The sequence below is a fragment of the Poecilia formosa genome, unplaced genomic scaffold (assembly GCF_000485575.1).
Source record: "Poecilia formosa unplaced genomic scaffold, Poecilia_formosa-5.1.2 Scaffold46, whole genome shotgun sequence".
Classification (NCBI taxonomy): domain Eukaryota; kingdom Metazoa; phylum Chordata; class Actinopteri; order Cyprinodontiformes; family Poeciliidae; genus Poecilia; species Poecilia formosa.
This window is the reverse complement of record NW_006799985.1, coordinates 1,091,327-1,116,521: the sequence shown is the minus strand read 5'-3', so window position 1 is coordinate 1,116,521 and position 25,195 is coordinate 1,091,327. Positions and strand designations below refer to the sequence as shown.

Genomic DNA, 25,195 nt, shown 5'->3' with positions numbered 1-25,195 from the left:
CAGTGCAGCCTGCTTGCGTTTAACAACAGATGTTTGGTCTCTTTATCTCTGCTAGTGTTTCCACTTTCAGGTTGGTCTGACCTAGTGAATGAATGAAATGCATCTTTTGCTTTTAAGCCAATAAAAAGGATGTTTATTGGCATGCAGGCCTGACTCCCACTTCTGCGATGTCTTCCGTTCACCAGTGGGGCTGCAGATCCCTGCCTGAGGACATGTCAAAACAGTTCTTGCAGGACGGACACATTATTGAATAACTTTTCTTCACCCAGTTTTTTTCCACTTGAGCCCAAGAAGTCAAAATGGTGTCTTCACTCAACAAGCCCTTCCTCCTAAATATAAGCAACACGAACTGTAATAACCCAACAAGTTGGTTTTTCCTCCATATGCCCTTGTCTTCAAAATGCTAAGCCACGCTTCTTTACTTACTGTGTAATTATTCTGTGGCTTCACCTCCCATACATTCTTCCCACGTAGTGGCGTTGCAACTCCTAATTTATGTGTGTAGGAAGCTCAAAGTTTTAATAATATTTAAGTAAAATCATGCCAGTCCTTGTCTGGCCCAGTTGATGGATGAAGATTGGTCCAAGCAATTGCAATTCTGAGCATGAAAAGATACTGGCAGAAAGCAGCTTTATACCCCTGAACTCCTCTACAGGGGGAGGTGGCAAAGACAGAGCCAAAGGACCTTCATGAATTATAGATATAAGGCTGAATAATAAGGATGAACGGTGGACAGGCAGGACAGACAGTGGATTGCAGGTGCGCTCTTGTCCCTTTTGTCCTGGGTGCTCAAGTCCATATAGCTTAAAAGTTAAGAACATGAAGAAATTAAGTATTTTACCGGAACAGTGGAAAAAATACTTTATCTAGATAATAAATTGATAATTATCATCTTAACCGCTTTTGACTATAATCAGAGAGATATCAGTTTGGAGAATCAGGAAAAACTGCCATTGGGTTCCATAATTAAGAAACGTCCAGCGGAGAGTTCTTAAAAGAGTAACTAAAGCCGCAGTATGCAGCCTTTACAGAAAATGATTTTTTTTTCCCCATATTTGTTGAAACTGTCACAACATAGTGACTGTATGAGAGATGGATAATCTGTGAAAAGATCCATCTCCTCCACCTCCATCCTGAGCTGCTATTGCTGTCTGAAGAAATGCACCGCTCCCGGTCAAAAACAATCAGCCAGAGCCAGGAGGAGGTCTTAACGCTGCCAATCAATGCTGCTCAAAGTGCTACTGGTGGAGAAACAACTTACCATTCCAAGAAAACCATTGATTCACCGGCATCCGTGGCCATGCTAACTAGCTTTAGCATTTGTGGCAGGCTATGTTTGTAGTGCACAAGATGTAGCGTAGCAGAGAGCCAGGAGGAAGGGGTGAGAACGAGGATGATTGACAGCGCTAAGGCCCTCCTCCTGGCTCTGATTGGTTGTTTCTGAATGAGCGATATATTAGTACTGGAACTACTGGGAGAAGGCAGAGGAGCTTAATTCTTAACAGATTATCTGTCTTATTACATTGTCACAACATAATGATAATTTTAACAAATATCTAAAATTGTATTTATTTTTTTGATAAAAGTTACGTACTGCAGCTTTAAACCACTCAAACTCCTAAGGTGTTTCAGTTCATCATAGGACAAAAGTAATCCATCACAATTTTCTTACAGTAAACTTGTAATTTTATCATGATTTCAGGAAACATAATATCATAGCTCTGACAGAAAAAAAAAAGATAGTTATACGGTTAAAAATAACTCCTAGCAAAAGTCTTCAATGCAGTGAGGTCAGCTGTGGTGATGAGTTATCCAAACATCGTAGTGGCTTTCATTAATGAGTTAACCTAAGACAGAGTAGAATATTGACACTGACATCCAGAGCCCCTGGGTGGAACAAAATATTTGTTGTTATCAAAACGTGATGAATATGAGGAAAAATGTCAGAGACTCTAGTTTCCAAAACATCACTGGGTGGTGAGTTGGTCATGGTTTTCTGAAGTAACATGAATTAATTATCAACCAGGTAAAGATAATTTAACTTTAAAAACTCATATTTTGCTTAGTTTCTTCTCTAAAACACCATACAAAGGTTACAAGTAATTACAGTACTTAAGACTCTGAACATTAAATGAAAACCAACCTAAAGCCACTTTTATATATTCTCAATACTCCTACAGCAATTTGAGGTATAAGCAAAAGTTTATTTTCAGTAACACGTGTCAAAAAGTCCCATATTTTTCACTTTTAACCTGGATATGTTTATATATATATATATAACCCAAGGTGCTAGCATGCACCTTGGGTTTTCCACTCTGTCTAGAATGTGGTTTCAAAGTAGAGAAGTACTCTTCAGCATGAACTATCACAGAGTTTCTGTTGTGAAAATACCCCAAATCTAGCAGCTGAATGGACTCACTCAGCAGGCATAAGTTTAGCTACACTCTGGCACTTTGGACAGGTCACCGGTCCACCACATGGTTCATTTTCACATATTTCCAATCTCTAATTAGATTTAGTCGTAACTGTAATGTAAATCCACATTTCACTTTGTGCTTTTCATCTTGGTGGACTTTGTGCCAAAGCACATCTGTAATACATGGAATTAAACATGTGATTCTGCTTTAATGAACCACTTGTTGGAGGAGCGTTGACTGTGCAGACATTAAGCCCTTGCTCGGATAAGATAACAGAACATTCTCTAATCTTGCTCTGTCCTACTTCACACTTGACCAGATGGAGATTTTTTTTTTATCACTGAAAGACGAGGAAAAAAAAAAAAACTCTTTAAAAATTAATGCATTATTTACACCCACCAATGGCTTACCTCCAAGTGTAAATCAAGTCCACAGCAGGCTGTGCTCAGTCCCTCTTAATGACTTCTTAAACATATGCTTTTTTAATCTTTCTTTTCACTTTTTCATTGTTTAACTGCAGATTGTAGCACATTGTGTGCCGTTTCATCCTTTATTGAACCATGCAAACACAAGCACACACAATGAGATTTCCTTTTTGCCATTTCAACAGTTTTTAGAAGAGAGTAGATAAGTTTTAGAAGATACATTTTCTCAACCCACTTTTCTATATGTTATTTTCCTCATCTTTGAAGAACAGAGGTGGGTTTTAGCTTGAAATCTTGTCCACTGGGTTAGCTGCTGCTGTTCACATTCAACTGATAAAAATCAGTCAACTTTATTGTTACATTGGTAATGTTTCTATATCCAACCCAAAGACTATCTGGTGGGCGGTACTGGGAGATTACCACTTTATATTAATTAAAATGGTCAGTGATAAAAAGAACAGTGTGCCTTATTCAGGTTGGGTTGGTAGATCTAATTCATAATATGCAGATGATATGTCTTTATGACTGCAAACCAACCAGCAAGGGTCTGGCAGTGAACTGCCTTTCCAATTTGCTATCAATTAGCAAAGACGCCCAGGTATGCCTTTGATGATAGGACAAAAAAAAAAGAGGAAAAACATGTTTCATCGAGGAAATGAGATGAAGGCCAGCCAAATAATAAGTAGTCAAGCTATTGTCAATTTGCAGCATCGACTGGAAGAAATATTGTGTTCTCAGATTAGTTCAGATTATTGCAAAAACACTGTAAGACTCTTATCATATAACTGCCTTAATGACATCAAGCTGAAGAGTGGAAAGAATTCATGAAAATATGTTTCACTATGTAAAAATATTATTTTTACATAGTGATAAGTTGCAGACAGTGGTAGCTGAATTTATCCCTGGTGTAACAATCAGTACACTGCTGCTCCTCTTTTTTGCTTAATTTATATTTTAGGATTAAAACCCTACAGATGTCCAAGCATGCTCTGCAGGCGTATGTTTTTTAAGAGGATATGTGTAGTACAGCTAGAGAATATTGAAAATGCTAGTCTGAAATCCTAATCTGATGTCCAATCAAAGCATGAGTCTTAGTCTGATTAAATCCGTCATCCACAATTCCATCTGCCTGAAGACATCTCTGAGGGAATAAACATTTTCTTTGGAGAAAACATAGCAAAATTACATCTGGTCCCACAGCCCATAAGACTTCCGTGTTTGCTGAATCAGTGTGGATTAAAGAGCGGACCCTTTTCCTGGCACTGGAGCAAGACTGCACAAAAGAGCAGGGCAGCATGGCATTCCTTAAAACTCTCAATCCAAGAAAAAGGCATAAATTAATGCATTAATCCTGTTTAGGTTGAAGCCTATATCTGCAGCTGTAATGTTGGACTTCTGATGAGCCTAGGGATCATAGGTGGGATCATTGTTCAGAACTTAAATGTTTTGTTGGCCTCAGAAGCCCAAGACACAATAGCCTGTTTTCATCTTCATCACTTTATGGTGGACTTAATAAGGAAGAAAAATGTGTTGCTTTTCCCCACCACTCAAATGACTGTTCTGCAGAAAGTTGTGACACTAAATATTCTTTGCCAGACTCAAGTCCAACTTGTTGGGATTTAACCCTTCACCTCAGTCCTCTCAATCTTGGTAAACACTGGGATTGAGTCAGTCTTACTTCTACTGAAAGACACTGTGCAGAGAAAGGAATTTAGCAAAAACGGTCCAAACCATTTTAACTCTATCTGAAAAATAAATTCCCCCAATTATATCATTACTTAACTAGCCACACCCAGACCTGACTCTATCCAGACATCTAAAATCAAGAAATCCCTCAGAATAAGCGCCGTCTAGCAACACAAAGTTATCTGTAACATCTGGAAAAACAACTAGTCATGCCCAGATCTAAACAAATTCAAGGTTCTCCGTCCCATTTCTGAGACTTTGGGTCTTCATTTAGCTACAGTGATTATTAAAAATTATGAGAAAACATGAAACAGTCAACAGAGTGGTGGTCATAACAAAAGACGTCACAAAATAAGCTGGTATAATCTACAGAATGACAGGCTTCAATTACCTCAGTTAAGGTCAGTGTTTAAGAAACAAAACCATCCATGATGGACTTCCAAACACAGCGGCCACACAAGACAAAGCTAGTGAGAACGTTTCCAGCTATAATTTCAGTGATTTATGTTTTGAATAAATGTTTTCTGAGAGCCGCTTGGAGACATAACAAAATGGCACCCTACTCCAAAAATGTAAAGCCCTCTTTTGCAGTCTCTGTCTCTGTGACAAATCACTGATTGTGACAAAAACTGTAATTTAAAAAACAGAAGAAAAATTCTGGCAGCATTTAGAAACCCAGTGAGTTGAGCGACTTTCAAAACCAAAACCATTTTTGGACTAAAAGAGAAGATGAAGACTTATCTCATGTCCGTGAATAAAATACGTTGCCACGACCGATTACTAATGCCAGGACAAGAATACTTTCTCACGCTGGGTCAGGTTGGTTTGGATTGCACATTGCATAGTAGCACATTACATTAACTCTAACGCAGATTGCACAGTGGCACAGCTGCTGGTGTTATTGCTCTGCAGTAAGAAAACCATTGGCTGAAACTAGGCAGGAAAATGTTGGCATGGAGTTTGCACGTTCTCCCTGTGCATCTTTGAGTTTTGATCATTCAACATTTCCCTTAGGTCACAGTATGGTTTACATGTTTGTTTTTTCTTTTTTCTCTTCGGCACGACTTTGTCTTCAGCTGTGATAAACTGGTGACTTATGTAGAGAACTACAACCTATATGGGAAAGCTGGGAAAAAATAAGTACATTCAAAAAAAAATGCTAGATGTAAACAGAAAAAAAAACCTAGAATTGTAGTTTTCTGTTTACTGGTTTTTTATATAAACTACTTATATACTTTTCAGTGGCACTATTTTTAAAAGTTAGCATATTTCTCTTAAATTTTCAAGGAAAATGAAGGTTTTAAATTTTTTATGTGTTTAATAACTTTTAAAATAGTTTTTATTATTTATTTCTCCTAAATAAATGCATCTGAGGACTAAGCAAATTGTTTAGAGTTGTAGCATAAAATCATGACAGCAAGTTGTTGATGCTGCATCTTTTATGCACATACCGTTCACATTGAGAATTATTCAAACATGTGGATTACTGTGATTTGAGGTGCATATTTGTTGTTAGTCACGGATGAAATAAAACCACAGTGTTCACAGTATCACGGATGAGCTGGAAATCTAAAACCCTCATGACAAAGAGGCTAAATCGGAGCAACTGAAGAAGGGAGATCAGAAAATCCAGCTTTATTATCCTGTGTATAACATAAATTGTAGAAAATTAATGTTTTTTTTTTAAAATAATGACAAGGCATTTGAGTCGTAGGGTATGATATCCATGAACAAAAAAAAATCAGTTTCACTGTATTTACACAAAATAAAGTACATATATTTGATTTTATCTTGTACACTATTATTTCTTTCTTTCTTTTTCTTTTACCAAAACCCAGATTGATATAATCTTAAAATGTTTTATAACTAGTAAGCCCTTTCACAGTGACAGGGGACGACAGCAACACACTGTAATCTCCCTGTTTCACACATAGCTCTGACTGCAGCCAAATCCGACAGTGGTGTTTTAGGGATTTGATAATGCCGTTACACATGTTCAGATACGTCTGAGGAAACTGAGATGCACTTCACTCTTACTGTCTCTCTTGGGCTGCTGTCATAAAAACAAATTTATAGCCCTGTCTGTCCACAGTTTGCTGCATTTCACACATAGGATTAGTACATTACTCACTTTGTGTTTCACACTGATATGTCTTAATATTTTAACCAGTGGCTCCTCCTCTGTTTCCCCTTGTAAATAACTCAGTTTCTGTTTAGCTTGTTTTATTTTTTGTCTTTTTAATAGGCATAGCCAATTGGATATGTTCTGTTGGCAACTGTCTTGCTCGTCTGAAACACTGGTCCATTGTAAAGAAGAAGAAAAAAACAGAAACTGACTGGGGCCACAGCATTTGTTTCATGTGACTCATTCTTTACCAACTTTTACTGCTACAACCTGCGTTAGGCTTGATTAGCAATATATGTGTGCCTGTCTTTATGTGTGTTTGCAGTATTTTTACATGGTTACAAACATTTAAGAATGTTGTTCTTTCATTACTTAATCTATATCTACTAGGAAATATTTTGATGGCACAACACTGTCACATTTGGTGATATTGAATGTTTTTCTGATGGGCCTTTTTCTGTCTTTCTCAAGTTTTAGCTCTTATTCATTTTTGCCCTTAACAGTAAATGTGGTTCTACAAGACTATAATTCTTTACAAAAGTAAAAAGAGTATCAAACATTTAGCTTTTTTAATGAATATTATCCACAATTCTCCTTTATTATTGTGTTTGATGAATGTCGCTAACAATTGTCTGCCAAATTTGAAAAAAAAAAAAAATATATATATATATATATATATATATATATATATATATATATAAACTTGTGCATCAGTGACTAAAGCATAACCACACAGGACAAAAGGACTAAAGGATTAAGACACAATTAAAGTTAATAAAATAATTTTTATGGTCAAGAGAAATGTTTTCTGTATCAAATAGAGACCAAAGAAACTGGCACCCTGTCCAGAAAATTAAAAGTCTTCATTGCATGTCCAGCCTGTCTGGAAAAATCTTATTTAAAAAGCATAAAGTTTTGCTAACATTCAGAGAAACATTGATATTTTTGTTTCTGCTCCGACTGCATTAACACTCTGATGTGCTCTGGTATGCATCGGGACTTCATTTCCTCTCAACTACTGACTCACATGAGTAGCCTGCCTTATATTAGTGAGCCTTACAGAGGTTGTGTAAAACAATGAACGGAAACAGCTGAAAGTCTCACTTTTCCACACATAATCAGTCTGTTTTACTCCATGTCAGAATGTTATTCTGTTGATACCTGCCAACAAACTGCAAGTTCATCTACAGATAGTTTTCTCCCTCCAGTTGGCCCCACAAAAGTCACTTGCACTTTTATATATTATAGCAATTTGTGGACGGCAGCAGATATATTGAACAGGCATAGAAATTAAAAAACATAGTAAAACATTGCCTTTTATTGGAAACTTCAACCTTCCAAACTTTAAGATTAGACGGGATGCCGCTGTTGTTTCATAATACAGGGCCAAAAAGTTTTTCTTAGAGAGAGAAATCTTATTGTGGGTGAGGGAAAAATCCATCTTTCTTGAGCCATTTTCATTCACAAGCCCTTTTTCTGCATCGCTCACTTCTGCATTTTCTGTTTTCCCAGAGATTAGCAACACATAAGAGGCTTGAATTCTTGCCCAAATCCAAAGTTTTTAGCTTTTCTGGCTTGAAAAACATGATGGTGTTCCCTTATTATTTTGTAGTTAATACAATGTGATCTGTCTTCACAGTAATCTGATGCTTCATAGACTGTGCCCACTTATTTGTTTTCTCTGAACCAGATCAAACTAAATAATATCATGCTAATAAATTTAAACAGAACCGATACCAGTTTAACCTCCGTGAGTGCACACTGGCTTGTTAGTATTAAGACGTGCAGATAATAAAAGCGGGAGGAAGTAACATAATCTCTCATTACATCATTCATGGAGGTTATTGCAAAGTCATAAACCACTGCTGCAGGAAATGACTTAACAACTGTCATAAAAGTCAGTTAAATGCTACTCTCCCTCCATCTCCCACCCTCTATTTCCAATCAATACAGTATATTTTGTAACGAGCAGCATATTTTCTTCAGCGCCTACTCTGTTGAAAATGTGTGCCTGAAACTTCGAGTAAGTTTAGGCAGAAAGTGTGCAGTGTATTATTCAATTAAAAAAAACACCTTCTCTAATATAGCTGAGGTGATACCTGTTTTCCACAGAGGCTGGTTCAAGGTGTACTTTGGTGTACTTTGTAAGGAGAGCATTCCTCCTAGCTCCAGGTAAGTTGTCTTTGAAGATGAAAGCCTCTTAAATCTGAAGACAGTGGCACAATGGATCAAATGCAATATGTGCAGTCAAGAATATCAGAACTTGTTACGGGTAAGCCTTTTATCTTCATCTCAAGAAACTTCTCAAATAATTGTCCACAGACTAGTTGTTAAACTTGAAACACTTGTGCCCTTCCCCTCCCCTCCTGTGTTGACCCTCTTAGGGCTCCCCTAAGGCCATGTTTTTGGTGATGTGCCTTATGCCGAGAGTTAGCTAAATCCATTTTATCAGCTAATGCAGACTTGCTGGACCTCCCTCTCAGCTGTGTCCCAATTATCCTTGTGAATCTTCCAGCAGGTGCCCAAATGTCAAGCGACTTCTATGTTATTTCATTCGCAACTCCTCTGAGGAGTGGATTCGGTAATTAGTACCTGTGGGACGTGTCAGAGTGATCAGAGGGCGAGGGCTAAGCACAGCTCCACACTCAAGCGGTCCTTCATAACACCTCCCTGGTTGCTTTCTTCAGACAGGGATTTTTGTTCGATACAGCCCCTGAATCAGACATTGCAGAGGTTTGGGTATGGAGGCCTGGCCAACCGGTGTACTGGCGGGGAGGGGGGCCTTTAAGTTCTCACAGCTTTAAGAGTTGCATTCCCACAATTACTCAAAGCAGCATGACTTTGTGTAAGTTTTAAAGTATCCATAGAGTCAAGCGGTGAGTTGAAGGAATGGGAAGAGGAGATTTGATCGAGTGTTTATAATCATTTCATTTCACTTTTGTGGCTTTTTGTTAGGCCTGGCCTGCAGAGGCTCCAAAAAAAATTAGAAGCCTCAGATGTCGGCCATGACAGCAGTCACACCGGGGAGATTTTCCAAGAACTTTTCTGACACTGCTTGATATTTATTGTTGGTCCTGGAAGTATTAAATCTACGTTAGGTATGTTTGTCACACTGAACAACCACGGACCACTAAAGCACACAAACAGAATTTGTTTTTTTGGCAAAGATGAAAGATAATCACAGAGGATTTAGATGAGAATTTGACAGCTAATTTAAACGGTGCAGCAAATTCTTTGGTATTTCAAACAAATATTTATTATATAAATACAAAAGAAACAAAATAGATTTAAAGAAATAAGGCATTCAATCACAAGATATCAGAATCACCAAGCTCACATTTTACAGATAGTGGTCTCTTAAATCAGGTCTGTATTTACGATACTTAGATTTAACTAATTATATGCATACTCTATTTAATAATTAGGTGACTTTTAATAACAACTGGCTGCACTGGATTTTATTTAAGGGTACATCTGTAAATGTACAAATGCATGCCATATTTTTCTGCCAGAATTAAAAAAAAAAATGTTTTCTATTAATTTACGAGTATATTCTAATTAGTGTTGATTTATCATTTAAAGTAAAAATAAAAATACATTGAAGTTTATGCTTACAATCTAAAAAAAAATATCTGAAAAGTTCAAGGAGTGTGAATACTTTAGCTAGGGATAACATGTGTTATATGCTCTGGCTTTGGCACATAGTGAAAGGAGATTAAAGCCAGAAAGCAGTTGGAAATCGACTGATGAGAGTCCTCAGCTCAGTGTCTCTGTTTGATATAAGAGCTTTTCTATGCAAAAGCACTCCTCGCTCATTCTCACCCCCCAGCCTCCCACCCTTTGTCACTTAAAGAATGCTTGGCGCCTGTGGATTAATTAAAGTCTAAACATTAAATATTGATTGATGCATTATCAGTGGCTCACAGTCGCCTCCTCTCAGATTGATTTCCGCTGTGATTTATTGTCATATTTGCAGAGTCATTTCACTTGATAACAAAGAGAAATTGCTTGCAACCATGGTAGCTTCACCATTAGCCCCCGCATTGACACTCCCTGGCACTTAGCCCTCCTCCCATCATTCCCACTATCTTTCTCTTGTTTTTCCATTGTCTTGTTCCGTTCTCTTTTTGTAGCAACTTTTTATCCTTCTTTTCCTGTTTCAACCTGTTGACCTTGAATCACATCGTTTTTACTTCTTTCACATATGCTGAAGATTGAACCACAAACATAAAGAGAAAGTAACCAGTTCAATTCAGAAAAGATTAAATGCATTATTTTTTTTCAAAAGATATTTACAGTTTGCCTTTGATTGAAAGGAAGAAGCAAAGTCTATCTGAAGGAACCCAAATGTGTTTAAGTTTGTAAGTCATTTGTTCTGTTTTTTTCTTCTTTTTTAATTTCATGATTTCTTTGATCTTAAAGACGATTTTTAGGAGCTCAAGAGTTAAAAAAGGCTCTGGTTTCTTTTACAGGTCTTTCCTCCCGTTGTTGTGCCATTTTCATGTGCCAGACGTAATTTATGGTTTTCCTCCACCGCTGTCAACTGTGAACTATATTAATTTGTAAGGGGGAAGTCTGATTTATAGGCTTATGAGCCTATGTATTCACATCATCATTTGTTAGCTAGATATTTGCTGCCAAGTCCCTGGATGATGGCATCGTCCAATTTCTCTACAGCAAACACACACAAACATATTGTGGAAATAATCACAAACTCACTCAGGAATACCTACTATTTAAACAATTATTCTACCTTTATGTAATATTCTTGATCTATTTCTGGCCTTACTAAACTCTAAATATCCACCTATTCCTGTAATTCACCAATCAGCTTTTGAGCAAATTAAGAATTTTCTTCTTTAGTTCATATAAACACACTAATACTGTCCTGGTCCCTTATTTTAACACAAGGGATTGTTTACCTACCTTTATTATTTTTAGAACTTCTAAAATCAATCCAAATTGCTTAAACTTGAGAATTTTTAGGAGTTGGGACAAATTGAGTTCTCCTGATTGCAATTGGATTTGGTCACATTGAATTATGAGATATGGCCTAATTTGTTTTTGTTGCATACAGTTATGTGTCTGTGAGTGCACACGCATGTTATAACACAGATCTTGTTAAGTGATGGGCGAGCAAGTGACAAGAGGAAGGTTGCGTGCATCGAGGTTTCACACAGTATTGTGTTGCTCTCTGAATTACATTAGGACTCATGAGGACACGGTGTGGGAAACACAGTGTTCCCAAGTTACCTGCCAAATAAAAAACAGAACACGAGACATGAGCAAGGTTGATCTAGAAAGACTCATCGTCCTGCTTCTGCTTCAAAAATGTTGGTCCGAGCCTGTTGCCGAACATAAGAAAAAAACCTATTATGTAAAATTGAAAACAAATATATATCGTATTCATGATTTTTAAATAATTAAATTCCAATTAAATGTGTACAGGAATCTCATTGTGGTTCATTTGCCATGAATCAACCTCCTATTTAATCACGACTGCCCTTCTGTGTTTGACATCCATAATAGGTATGCAGCGACGCAAATTATTCAATTAACCCTAATTAACACAGTAATATTCTATAAACTGCGTGAAGATTAGTCTAGTGCTCTGAGTGTTTTGAAGCGTGTTCACACACACTGAACAAGCTCATCTTTTGTCTCGGAGCGGTTAATTAGGGCTACGTCTGCTAATTGTTCATTTGTATTTATCCTATTGGCCTGTCATGATAAATCACTGTCCTGTAATTCATCACAGCCGATGTACTTCATCTCTGTCGTATGAGAGCTTGTGCTGCGACTCAAAATGAAATGTTCATTGTTGGCATCATATGTCACGCTGTGGGAGGAGAGCAATGACACAGATGTGATTTGCTGGAGTTCTCTGACTCTGGGACTCTTTCCCACACGGATGGACTTCACTTGGATTAATAAGTTTGACAATATGGTTTTGGCATTTTCTTCACCACTCATGAAGCACCTTGTAGCATAGATTTTATTGATTCTACAGTGGTGTAGACTTTGTCTTTGTAATCTTTTCTTTTTAATTGTATTTGGGGTTGTAGTGCATCATAGTCACATTAACGTCCTCATCCAAAATAAAATTTTAAAAAAGAGTGATAGCAAAATAAGTTAAGCAGTTAGAAACAGTCAAAGGTTACAAAAAAGTTGTGTTAAGTTATGCTAACATTGGAGACTAAAAATAAAAGTATCGATAGCAATGATTGAAACTCCAATATAATCCTGTAAGGTAAACTTTTATGCTGATTTGTCCAGTGAGGATGAGAAAGTTAGAATTGCACTTGGTTTTTGCTACATTTTAATCATCCAGAAATGTTTTCCTATATTAAAAATAGATCAATTATTCTATTTTACTGACTGCTGTAAAAGTCAGATGTTCACTTCTATGTTAGCAATGGTTTTAGCTTTTGGCAAACATTCACTCTGTTTAACAAAGAGTTGCTACCCACATGAAGGAGTTTCATTGCTCTTGTTTTGATAAATTTCAGTGCCTTGACTTTTCTGGGATGAAGCAGGACATTCAATATGTTCTCATCTCTCTATCCTGCAGTGTCTCTCAGCTGGATGCGTCAGCTTCAGCCTCTACCGGTTGTCTTATTGATCCCAAACGAAACACTGAACTCATCAATAAGGTCTTAATGTGAATTTGTTGTTCAATCACTTGCTATTTAAATCATCCTGCTCAAGTCTGGCAAGCCATCCGCTTTCTGTCATATGTTGCACATCTCTTCAATTTACTTTGTCATTTTGGGAGTCATCCTTTGTCAACCTTGGGATGTAGTGTGATTCTGCTTCTGAGTCTGTCCTTTTGTATTATTGTTTAGAATTAGTGATTTTTCTCTGCCCTCATTTTATGTATTAAATGAGTTTTCATGAATGTCATGAGTCCGAGAGCAGCCCCATTGATTAGGCTGGTAATTAAAATGTAAATGTGGTTTTGAACTGGTGACCAATCACAGTTAGTAACATCACCAGGGGTCTGACTCCCATGCAGAGTAAAGCCTTATCCATGTTTGGAATCATTTTCTGTTTGAACCCCGGCTGTGTATCTAGCTCATGGTATTTGCGGGTGTGCTGTAATTAGTAGGTACCAATGATTGAGACTCAGGTGCACTTAAATCACAAAACCAAAGACTTTAGGCTTGACCTAAGTGCATTTCAGGAAAACAAAGACAAGGTGCCTCAGGGCTTTTAAACCCTTTTACAATTCTGTTGCATAAACCATTGTCAATCTGTTGCTCGCTACCTAACCCTAACCCTAAAACCAGCTTGTCTTTATGCAAGTCAGCTGATGCTGAGCTGCAGAAAACACAAACTCTGTTACTAACTAATGTTCCCATCGCAAAACGACAAGAAAAACAGGGCTGCAATATTTTATTTTTGCAGAACAGTCTCAATTGTTCTTCAGTCAGACTTAACTTTTTTACAGTAAAGTTTTGTAAATGTTTCTGATTTTATTTTTATATTTTTTCTTTTTCTAGAAGCTGATGAAGCTAAATTCAACAACCTTGTATATCATTTTAAAACTGTCTAGGAATCGTGTATATTTCTAGTGAGGTAAATCTAATCCTTTTATCAAGTAATTTTGAATACATATTTAAATGTGGATTTGAATATTGTAAAACAAACAAAGGCAATGACATTTAATGTTCATGTGTTAAATCAAGCTAAATGGTGATTATTGAAATTCTTAACTAGCACACACACAAACACAATATTACTGTTATTACTTAACAGTAATATTGTGATTTAAGCTGACTAGATAGGAGGAATCTGCTGGGAGATTGCTATTTTCAGTCATTAGTCTTGAGACGTGATTTGGAAAAAAACAACATCTCGGGCGGATACTGGTTTTTAAGGAAATGACACCTTTCTCCGAAAGCAGCAAGTCTCTCCGGAGTTTCTACTAAATGTTTGGACTCTTGTGTTAGCCACCTGGGTAAACACAGGACCAACAGACAATTTTAGAGCAAACATTATAAGTGAGAAATAGTATTAGTGCCAAAGGCAATTAATGTTGAAACATTTGTCATGATAAAGTTTTCACATCTCATGTTGACAGAAGAAGGCAACGTAGAAGTCAATACAAAATAAAGAAGATATACTGTATCCAGGAATAAGGTTTATTGGCCACAAATTATAAAAAAGAAATAAAACACTACGTTGTGTAACATTGTCTTTAGTGAAAGTCATCCATTTGATTTCACGCTCACATTTTTTGCCCACTTTCTGCGACAGGCAGATGTGAACGTGGTGTGGGTTTCTGCAGGAGCGAGCATGTGCAGCCGCTGGCAGCCCTGTAGGCTCTGGGCGCTCACACGTCTGTGTTAACAGTTTAGCTTCGGTGCCAGGTAGAGAATGAATGACACGGGGCAGGGTGGCACATCCTTGGAGATGTTTGTCAGGAGATGTCCCTCCCTTCTGCATGTTTACACTCACGGGGGCCCGCACTTGGCTGTTGATGGGGAAGAAAACTGGGAAAACAGCCATCTTGTGAGAGCCAAGTCTCTTACCGTGAATATTAAAGAGAGAGGGAGAGAGAGATATCTGGACAAAACAAAGCTGGTTTTGGAGGACCCGGAGCACATAATAAGCGCGGCTCTTTCACTGCGCACCCAGGGCACTCTGGAAAAGTGGGGAGGCCACTGAATGGGAGAGGAAGTAATAAAAAAAGCAAACTTCTTTGAAAAGAGTCCTCCGTGTGTTTGTGTGTGTGCGTGCGTGTGTGTGTGAGCTCCTTGTGCATGTTTTTTGAATGGCTTGTGTTTGACTCTGGGTGATGAGACCTCATAGCTTACCTGTATGGCTATTTTTAGAAATGATACAAAACACAAATTTTCTGATGGATTTATAAGAGACAGAATGATGGTAAATGTCACCAAAATAAGCAGGTGGAGTTTGGATGTGAAAAGGTAAGAACGTAAGTGTTGCTTTCCCTCAGCGGACACTTCAAAGAAGGGGTGCTAAAAAATGGAAACTCAACAAACTAGGGAACCAGTAAGGTAAAAAAAAAAAAAAAAACTACCGTATTTTCCGCACTATAAGGCGCACCTAAAAACCTTCAATTTCCTCAAAAGCCGACAGTGCGCCTTATAATCCGCTGCGCCTTATATATGGACCAATATTGAGCCACAACAGGTCTAGCAACTACGGTAAGCAGCCGCTGACTTCATTTTCGCCAGTAGAAGAAGAAGTGCGTGGTGCATGCTGGGATAGTTGTCAGAACGCTGGTTTGTTAAAAGTTTGACTGACCTGCAGGTCATTTAGCACCACGTTCTCCACGAACATGCTGTGCGCGACCTGAGAAGGGTGACTGTCGTCCGGCCACGCACCGGCCCAGTTGCGGAAGGCTCTCCTCGCTGACCGGAGTCGGACTATTTTGTTGACATTCTTTATGTCAACAAAGTGGCTTTAGACATTCATCCGGGGTGCTTTGACTAGGGTTACCAAGGGACCAGCCCCTATACATTTAAAGCCGGGGGGAAGAGAGACAGAGACTGTGGCGGCAGCGTGTCGGTTGGTCTGTGTTACCCAGAAAGCAGTTGGGCACAATATCGCAACACCAACACCATGAGTGAAACAATGACTGGGGCAGCCTACTATATAAAGTACTCGGGGAACACTTCTTTATTATTACACAACCACATTTGTAGAGTACGTGCCTTATAATGCGGTGCGCCTAATAGTGTGGAAAATATGGAAAAAAGAATCTGTGCCTATCCTGCTCTTCTTTGGTTTTTAACTCTTTTACATAATACTCTGCAATATCATTCCTCCTGATTTCCATCTCCAGCCTTTAATCGAACAATTTATGTTAACCATCATGTTTTTTTTGTTGTTGTTTTGTTTAGTGGTTGAACTTTAATAAAATTTTAATCAAATTAATTGCAGAGTCTCTAATTAAATCATCTTAATTCAATAAATTTTAATCAAAATTATATTGAAATAAATAAGCAAAATTCTGACCTCACCTTTGTTGTTGCTAAATTATTGAATAAATACACAAGAGCTCAATAACAAATGTATTTACTTTTGTAATCTATTACTTTGGTTATTCAACCATCAGCTTTTATACCCATTTCAAATTAGAATTCAATGATCATGCATGTAACTTCTTTGAAAAAATGTCATTATGAATGTGGACTGTAGATGCTGACATTAGTGTCTGATTGCTGCTGTTTGTTGCCAATGTCTTCCATCGCTGATGTTTGCAAATATTACTTGTGCATCAGATTTACAGATCTACCAGAAACATGCGAAAACAAAGGTTCTGCTCAGAACTTTTGTCTTCACAAAGTTTTGTTTTGTATATAAATAAAAAAATATGATTGTTAAAATTTTCATTGTAATTAATTAATAAAAATGAACACATTGAAGTTGATTCTGATCCTTGTTTTGAGCTTATTTCCCTGAAACATAGTTTTCCAACTTGCTTTGATATTTTATTGCAAATCATTATTTATTGGGGTGAAATGTGGCCTTGCAAAACCTACACTTGCGTTTTGTTTGTATTTCTCCGAAACATCAGAGAAGGCATCATTTTGCAGAAGTACGTCTATTTGAAACTCAACCCATGAAGTATTTTTGAGATGTTTCTCAGAACACCGCTAAGGTTTTCAGGTAACTTGGAAACAACAACAACAAAAATCAAGCAAACGGCTCATAAAGTGGGCCATGGCAGACCGGAATGGCCAGATTGGATTTTCAAGTACTAACTATATATCTTGTCGGGACCAGCAAAATAACCGCGTCATCCACATCGATTGCCACAAACGATCGGCAAGCAGAAAAAACTTAAGATGCGTTCAGTGAAACCGGTCACCCCATCATGCCTCCACCTGCAGTAAACCCTATAAAATCACCATTATTTCAGGAAACACTAGTGGAAAAAAGTTAAAGAAATATGCCATTTTCAAGTTAAGGTGAATCATGAAAGTATATTATTAATTGCCACATAAAGATTGAGACGCACTGCATTGAATAAGAACAACTAGAACTCAATCCTCACTTCAGTTATGCAGGTTTTAGTTAATTCCTCCAGGTTGTAAACGCATTTGGACTGAACTAGATTTATATGACTGTTATACGGAAATGAAGGAATAAATAGATTTTTACCAATTTGAGTTCTGGAGACAATCGTCCCCATCACCAGTTGGTTGCTGTCGTGACCTGTGGATCGTCCACTATATTCTACCTCAAACATGTACGTTTGACACCCATGAAGGTGAAAATTTATAAACTTTGTCACATTATTATTTATTAAAGGTGTATTCCTTATGAAAAAAGTTCATGTGTAAGACTCCACATTGAAGTCTGCTCAAATCGATTGTCCAGGACGTTTTCTAAAGCCAAGAAATCACCTCGAACACATAAGATTTCTGTCACTCATATGCAAGCAGTATACAACTTTTTTATGGCAGTCCGAAAGCCCCAGATCTGACCTTTTATTCCAAAAATATCCAATTTGTGCCACTTCCATTTGTGCACCAAATTGGATATGTATCCAATAGTTTTCGAAGGGTCTTCAGTTGAATTTCATCTGACTTTTACATCGTTCGACTGCGCATCGTACTGCTCTGCAGAAGTTCCAGTCAATGCTCCACAAAATGCCGTTACTATTAGTTGTGCTTTCTTTTTTCTGAGCTTCTTTCATCTTATGATCTTCAGACAATACTGTCACCTCCCCTTGCTCGGTATCAATTAATACTGAACTGAACCGTGCACTGCTGTATGACTTCTTCGTTTTTCTTCTGTGCATGCGGGGCGCTTTGCGGTTGTAAACCGTTCAGACAGAAGTCTGATTGTGGTCACATTTAATTGATAGTATGAACGACCGAGCAAAAACAAAAACAAACAAAAAAAAAACAAACAAAAAAACAGATTTCAGCATCAAGACCTGCTGTGCGAACACAGCCATGTTGTTGTCAATTACACTTGTTTACTACTTTCACCGTCTATTGTTAGTCCTCACAACCTCTGCTGGCCCAGATGTTCACCATGCAGAAATAGGTTGTTTGGTTCTTTTGTAAATTTCATGTCGCTTTTGCGTTCCTGTAGTACTTAAAAAGGGAAATCACATAAAAGGTGTGAAGGAAGAGGAACAAACAACAATCAAGAAACAGAGGGGGGAACAAGATGTGGCAGAAAAGCAGCAAATTCGGGAAGTGGTGGCACCGCTGCAACTTTCCTCGGTTTACCCCTGAAGGTAGTGTTTTCTCCACTCATCAGGGACTTCTCTGATGTCCCGTATCCGACTAGACTTCCACAAGTGGGGTAAATAAAAACGACAAGCCCTTCCCCCTTCACCTCCAGGCAGGTTTTCTCCACAGCTCCACCTCTATCCATGTCAACATGCAGCAATGCAACAATACGTGGAGATGATGTTTCATTTCACTTCAGCTGTGCTTGTTAATAGATGCTACATTTTTATTTTTTTTTGCAGAGTTTAAGAAAAAGAATTTGCCCTTCATGTTTTATGATGCGGTTGTGAACACAGACTTCCTCTCTGACGTGCGCGCACGCAAACTTACATGGAGAGCTCTAGTGTGGTTACAGGGAGAAATAAGAGGACCTCACATAGAGTTTGTAACACTGTTCCTCCCAATAACACATTGCTGATTTCACCCACTGAAACCTCAGTGCTTTACAATATGTGCTCATGCTTGTTTTAAATAGCAATTAAGGATTGTGAGGCGTCATATTTAGTGCTTTTTCCTGTATTGGGACATATCAAGTAGCACGGGGACCATCTGGAGAATATGGATAAATTATGTGCTGCTGACTGATTTAGTTGGCATCGTGAAAACAAGCCTATCAGCACATCCTCAAATAAAAGCGGGAAAAGCAGGAAGAACGAAAGGTGAGACAGAGGATGAAGATTAAACTTTAAATATATTTCGAAAATTAATGTTTACAACATAAAAGCTGATTCTGTTTTAGTTTTATGAGCTCCTGTTTTATGCAGTCTGTCGATTTTAAATCAAAGCAAACCAGTACTTAGTACCACAATGACAAGCAACACCAGTAGCTCCTCCAGGGTCCAGACAGAGAGTCTAGGAGCTCCAAAGGAGGCTCCAAACCGATTCCTCTCCCTCTTTAGCTCCAGGCCAGTCGGGAACGAGCCGGAGATCAATAGCTTGTGCTTGCCTAAAGCCATGCCATTCCTCAGCCGGGACACTGATGCTAACTATCAATAGCAATAAGGGGCTGTCTGAGGCACAGTTAACTGCTGGCAGACCAACACAGCTGTCTGGCAGCAGTTGATAAACATCTTGTGCCCAGAGTTGCAGCGAATAAAACCACTTGATATGTTTCAACTCTGTGGGTGTATTTACTGTAAGAATGCGAGTGTGTGCGTGTGCGTGTGTGTGTGTGTGTTTTTTTACGTGGCGTGTCTGCTGGCTCAGTGGTTACCTGCACGCTGCTTTGTTGTGTGCTTCCACTGCTCGCCCGGCTTGCTCTGCGGCTGTGACACAGACATCACATGTGTATATACTGTACGTTCTGTGTTTACGAGCGTGTGAAGTAATGCAGGGATAATTCGATGTGTAATTTTTAGTTTTGCTTCCAGGTTCTTAAAAATACATAAACACTCGGCGTTCGGGGGGGTTATGTCTGTAATCTCTTCAAGATGTTTTTGAAGGGTGCATGTCCTCACCAACCTCCAGCCCTTTAAGCGGGTTTTGTGTGCGTCGGCGCAATCCACCTCCAGCCCTGCGAAACGTCTAACCATCTAAGCGTCTCACTTCGTCCAAATATCATCCGTCAATGTCATATGAAAGCGGAATGTGTTTGTCAAGAATCCGAAGGAGCTAAAATTGGGACTCTTGGTGGTCGTCCAGTGCCATGGTGTTTCTCGTTACTGCAACTCAAGCGAGCATGTTTAATCAGATACAATCAAGAGAATTTGGTTCATAACAATTGAAGGATTTAATGATTGCATTTTGGTGACTGAGAAAATCTATGTGGGGGGCGGGGGAGGACGTCAAGTGCACAATAATGAGAAACAGGCATTTTGTTAATCAGATTAAAGAATAGGACTGGATGCACGTTATGTACACAAGGGAGATTCATGAATATTAATGATTATCTGAAGAGATAAACCTGATTTCAGATGTAACATCTGAATGCCATCGTTTCCACAAATATGTGGATTTGGGTTTCTGGTTGACTTCTCTCTGTCTGCGGTATCTGGTTTCCTGTTCTACCAGTCAGGATGACTGTCACTGCCCTCTCTTCTCTCACTGATAACAGGAAGGTGGAGGTTCCTTGTCAGCCATCCATCAACACATATCTCTTTAACACTTGTACTTGAGCAGCTAAAGCTGATACCTTCCACAGTCAGAGGTGAGACCAAGTCATTATTTTACAAGCCTCAAGGAAATCTGAAGTTTCCTCACCTAAGTTTTAAATCCTAAATCTGTCGATCCCTGTTTTAGTCCAAACCCTGATTCTACATGTCATGTGTCGAGACCTGAGAGCTAAACACTGAATTTTAAGTCTTCAATAAGTTATTTCATCTATTACACAAGTTGATCACATAATCATACAAGTTTCAAAATGCAAAATGTATTAATGCAGCTTCAGCTATGAATATATTTGACAGTATAAATATAAAGTTGACCTGAACTTCAAATGAATCCATCTCAAAGAACATTAGGATTTATGTTCTTACCCTTTTTTTACTGTTCCACACAAAGAAAGTGAATTTCCTGTCAAACTATTATTTTAAAGTCTGAAGCCCTTTAAAGTCTGATGCAAAAAATAATTGTTAGTAAGTTTAGATTTTAAAATTTGAGCTGTTTACCTGATGCTTTTACCAAAATACACTAAAAGTACTTTTCAAACATTGCCTGGCTTTTTTTTTTCTTTTTTTTTTTTTGCTTTATCACAACTGATACATTAGGACATAATTCTGACTAAACAGGTAAATTTTTCCATGCATTTTATAAAACATATGTAATATTTTAGATATAAGTTTTCTAAGGAAGGTATTAGTTTTGCTAAAGCAGCAGAGGTCTAAGAAAAAAAGGAAAGAGAAACAATCGATGCCTTCTAGACTGCAGTTCTACAGTTGCTCACCAAGAAAATGATCTGGCATTTACATTTAAGTAACTTTAATTTAAAAAACAATAGTTAATGCAGGTTTTAAAAATATTCTAGATACTCTTGAGGTTTATAGGTTCTTGTTAAACAAGACAAGCGAATGTATCACTTTTACTCTTGGATTATATTTTTTTGTGAAACAGATGATGAGAGCATGTAACTATTTCATTTACTTTTACTAAAAGACTTTCCAGCTTTTTTTCTTTTTTTTTTACATCAACTAAAAAAAACAACTTTTTAATACTTACTAGCCTTGATTTATTGTTCATTGCGTAATTTCAAGCGGTGGAGGAAGCTGGTCGCTGTGGCCTCTGTGTCCATGGTTTGTTTTTCCCATTCAGGGATTTTTGGCTGAGAATGTTACTTGATTCAAGCAATTTATGAAACATCAAGTATTTTCAACTCCGGTAGCCTGATCCAAGCAAAATCACTAGTCACGGGTGTTAAAGTGTACGTCGAGTCTGAGGTCTTTTGTGATTTAATCAAGTCAAGTCTAAAGTCTCAACTGTATGACTTACATGCAATTCATGTGATTTAGCCTCCCCACCTCTGGTCAAAGCTGACCCACATTTACAGACTCTTCCTCTCTGTGTCTCTCTCTTTTTTCCCTCTCTCTCTCTCTCTCTCTCTCTCTCTCTGACACCCACACTGTCTTGTTGGAACGCACGAAGCCCCATCAACCTTCTGCACTTCACTGACACCCTTGAAATGTTTGTTTGTTTGTTTTTACCCCTAAACAGGACAGCACTGGAAGGAGGGAAGAGTGTCTGAAACTGCAGCTGAGATGATGTAAAAACAAACACGGCCCACTGATATTGGGTGATGCTCCAGGAAGTTGTAGGGGAGGCGGGAGGGTGGAGCAATCTGTGCGGACAAGTGGTGGCAGGACTGATGGAGGACAATGGAGAGGGTTTGATCTCTTAATTAATGGAGGTTGGCTCGTGCTGCTGCAGGTAGTGAATTTTAATTATTGAGGCTTCCTCCGGTACAAGTGGAGCTCTAATTCTCCCTCATACTTCAACTATATTTTCCCTCTGTCTTTAATGGGCCTAAAAATTATGCAGCAAAGCTATGCAATTAAAACAATATCCATAAATAAAACTATTTGTACACCTTTTAAAGCAGCGTTTTAGGTTGCGTTCTCCGCGACATTTCCTGCAGGACACCTTGAACACATCTATGCCGTGTTTTTACAGGGTTTACAGTGACAGCATGTGCAGCTTGATGGATGGAAAATGTGGTCTTATTTCTCTATTTCTTTGAGCATGAGGCCAGCTTTAAACAATCCCTTTAATCAAGCTCCTAATCCTTTTGAAAAGACGTCAGCGTGCCATTAATAAGGCCATGCACTACTTCATATGTGTGTTAGGAATGATGGTCAGGGACTTCAGTGTTTGGTCTAAATTGAAAATAATGGGGACGGATTTTTAATGCATCATAAAAACTTTACTTTTATTTTAAACTAGTTATGTTTTTATTCTATAACTTGAACAGTTCTTTCCTTATACATATAAATATATATTTGTAGCTTCTGTCTAGTAAACTTAAAATTAATACTTTTCAGCATATGGACGCTGCAGTTCTGAGAATGTGCATCCTGGTGAAACTGAAACCATGAAGTTTTTTCGCCACTCAAGCTCCTGTGATCTCTCTCTCTCTCTCTCACACACACACACTCTCACACACACACACACACACACACACACACACGCAGGGACACTGACGTGCAGCTGACCCAGATGAAGGCCCGATCCAGCTCGTTGTAATTCCCTCAGCGTCTTGCATGGAGCAGCGGAGCAGTGCCGGTGAATAGAAACCCCACCACGTGTTGAATACGGTGTCAGACAGAGAGAAAAACAGAGGGAGGCTCTTTCCAGTTAGAAATACACCGTGTGAGGATCACTAACAGCTCCGGTTTGGGAGAATCCACCGCTTTAACTACCGCATTATGCGCTCAAACGCGCCGCTGTTCCTGAGCCATATATGATCAATCATGACGTGTCAGTGATAATGGTGAATGATGGCGCGCGGGCCCAGACCTGATCTGATATGGAGCGCGCACTATTGATTGCGCGTGACAGACAGTGCGCAAAGCTTTCTGGCGTCAGTAAGATTTTTTTTTTTTTTTTTTTTTTAAGGAGCGGCAACTGGTGGAATGAAACATAGGTGGATTAAATTGAACAGTTTAATAATTACATAATTATTATTTAAAAATCGAAATTAATTTCTTGTATATTTATTGTTATTATTATTATAAATATTGATATTTGAAATATAATTATTATTTTTTTTATTCGATTGAAGAAGCGCGTATTTCTTTTGATTCCTTCTGAGTTTGTTCTGCGGTAGAGTTTTATTGCAATATTTCAGGAAACAATAAACAATAAAATATTATATATGGTTTTTTTTATTATTATTATTTAGACAAATAGGCAAATGTTTTGAAACTTTTTCACTGTCTGCCCCTCCAAACTGTCACCCGCCCCCACCGTGGCTGTTAACACTGTATCCTCTGCGTCCTGAGAGAATCTCCTTTTAAAATGTCTGCCGCTCGCCTGGGCTGCAAATCACCCTGTTTACAATCTCACACCAACACTCACATCAATTAACTGGCCATTGATTTTCCCGCCCGGGACATTACAATATTGCAGATCTACCCCCCGCATCACCCCCACCTTTCTTTCTTTCTTTTTTTTTTTTTCCTTCTGCAACATTTTAAAGTTTCGCAGCTCATAATTGCCGGTGCACCCATTGATGTGCGCATCTCTGATTCAGGTGGACACAGCTTAAAATTAAATTTAGCTGCCGTCCTTCAGAAGTGAAAATATGTCTAAATTCAGACTTGAATGATTTTTAATTATTTGCGATCAAGCAAAAAAAAAATAAAAATAAAAAAAAAAGAAGAAGATCTCTCAGGGCCATCAGAAGTATCTGATTTTCCCCTCTTCCTCTCTCTCCATTTTTACTCCCATGAATAAGTAAATAGTGAGGCTAGTCGAAACTAAAAGATAGCTGACACAAGAGTGGACCAGATCCATCTATAGCCTGCAGCTCCTCTTTAAATATTCAGGGAAAAATAATGGCATCCGAGGCATCACCTATAGTAACGTTATTATCTTCATTTCTCAAGATCAGCCCGCAACTGAGAGCTTCGTTTATCTTTTTCAGGTAATAAATCTGCTTGACTCAGCGCTCACGTGAAGGCCCCTCTGGGACCTCTTGCCCCCTTGTAACATAATAATAATAATAATAATAATAATAATAATAATTTGATATTTATGTAAGTTATACATTTATTATCTCAGCAATTAAAAAATATCAAATTTATCATAAGGAAAAGTAGTCAGATAAACTGACAATTTCAAGCAAACACCAAGTTTTTATTAATATTTTTCATAACTGAATGGATATGCACG

At 38.1% G+C, this 25,195-nt stretch overlaps 1 protein-coding gene across 1 annotated transcript in view; it reads left to right on the top strand.

Annotated features, from left to right (window-relative positions):
- Nucleotides 1-25,195, top strand: part of sall1a (spalt-like transcription factor 1a) — a 133,198-nt gene that overhangs the window by 95,943 nt on the left and 12,060 nt on the right. The window lies entirely within an intron of this gene.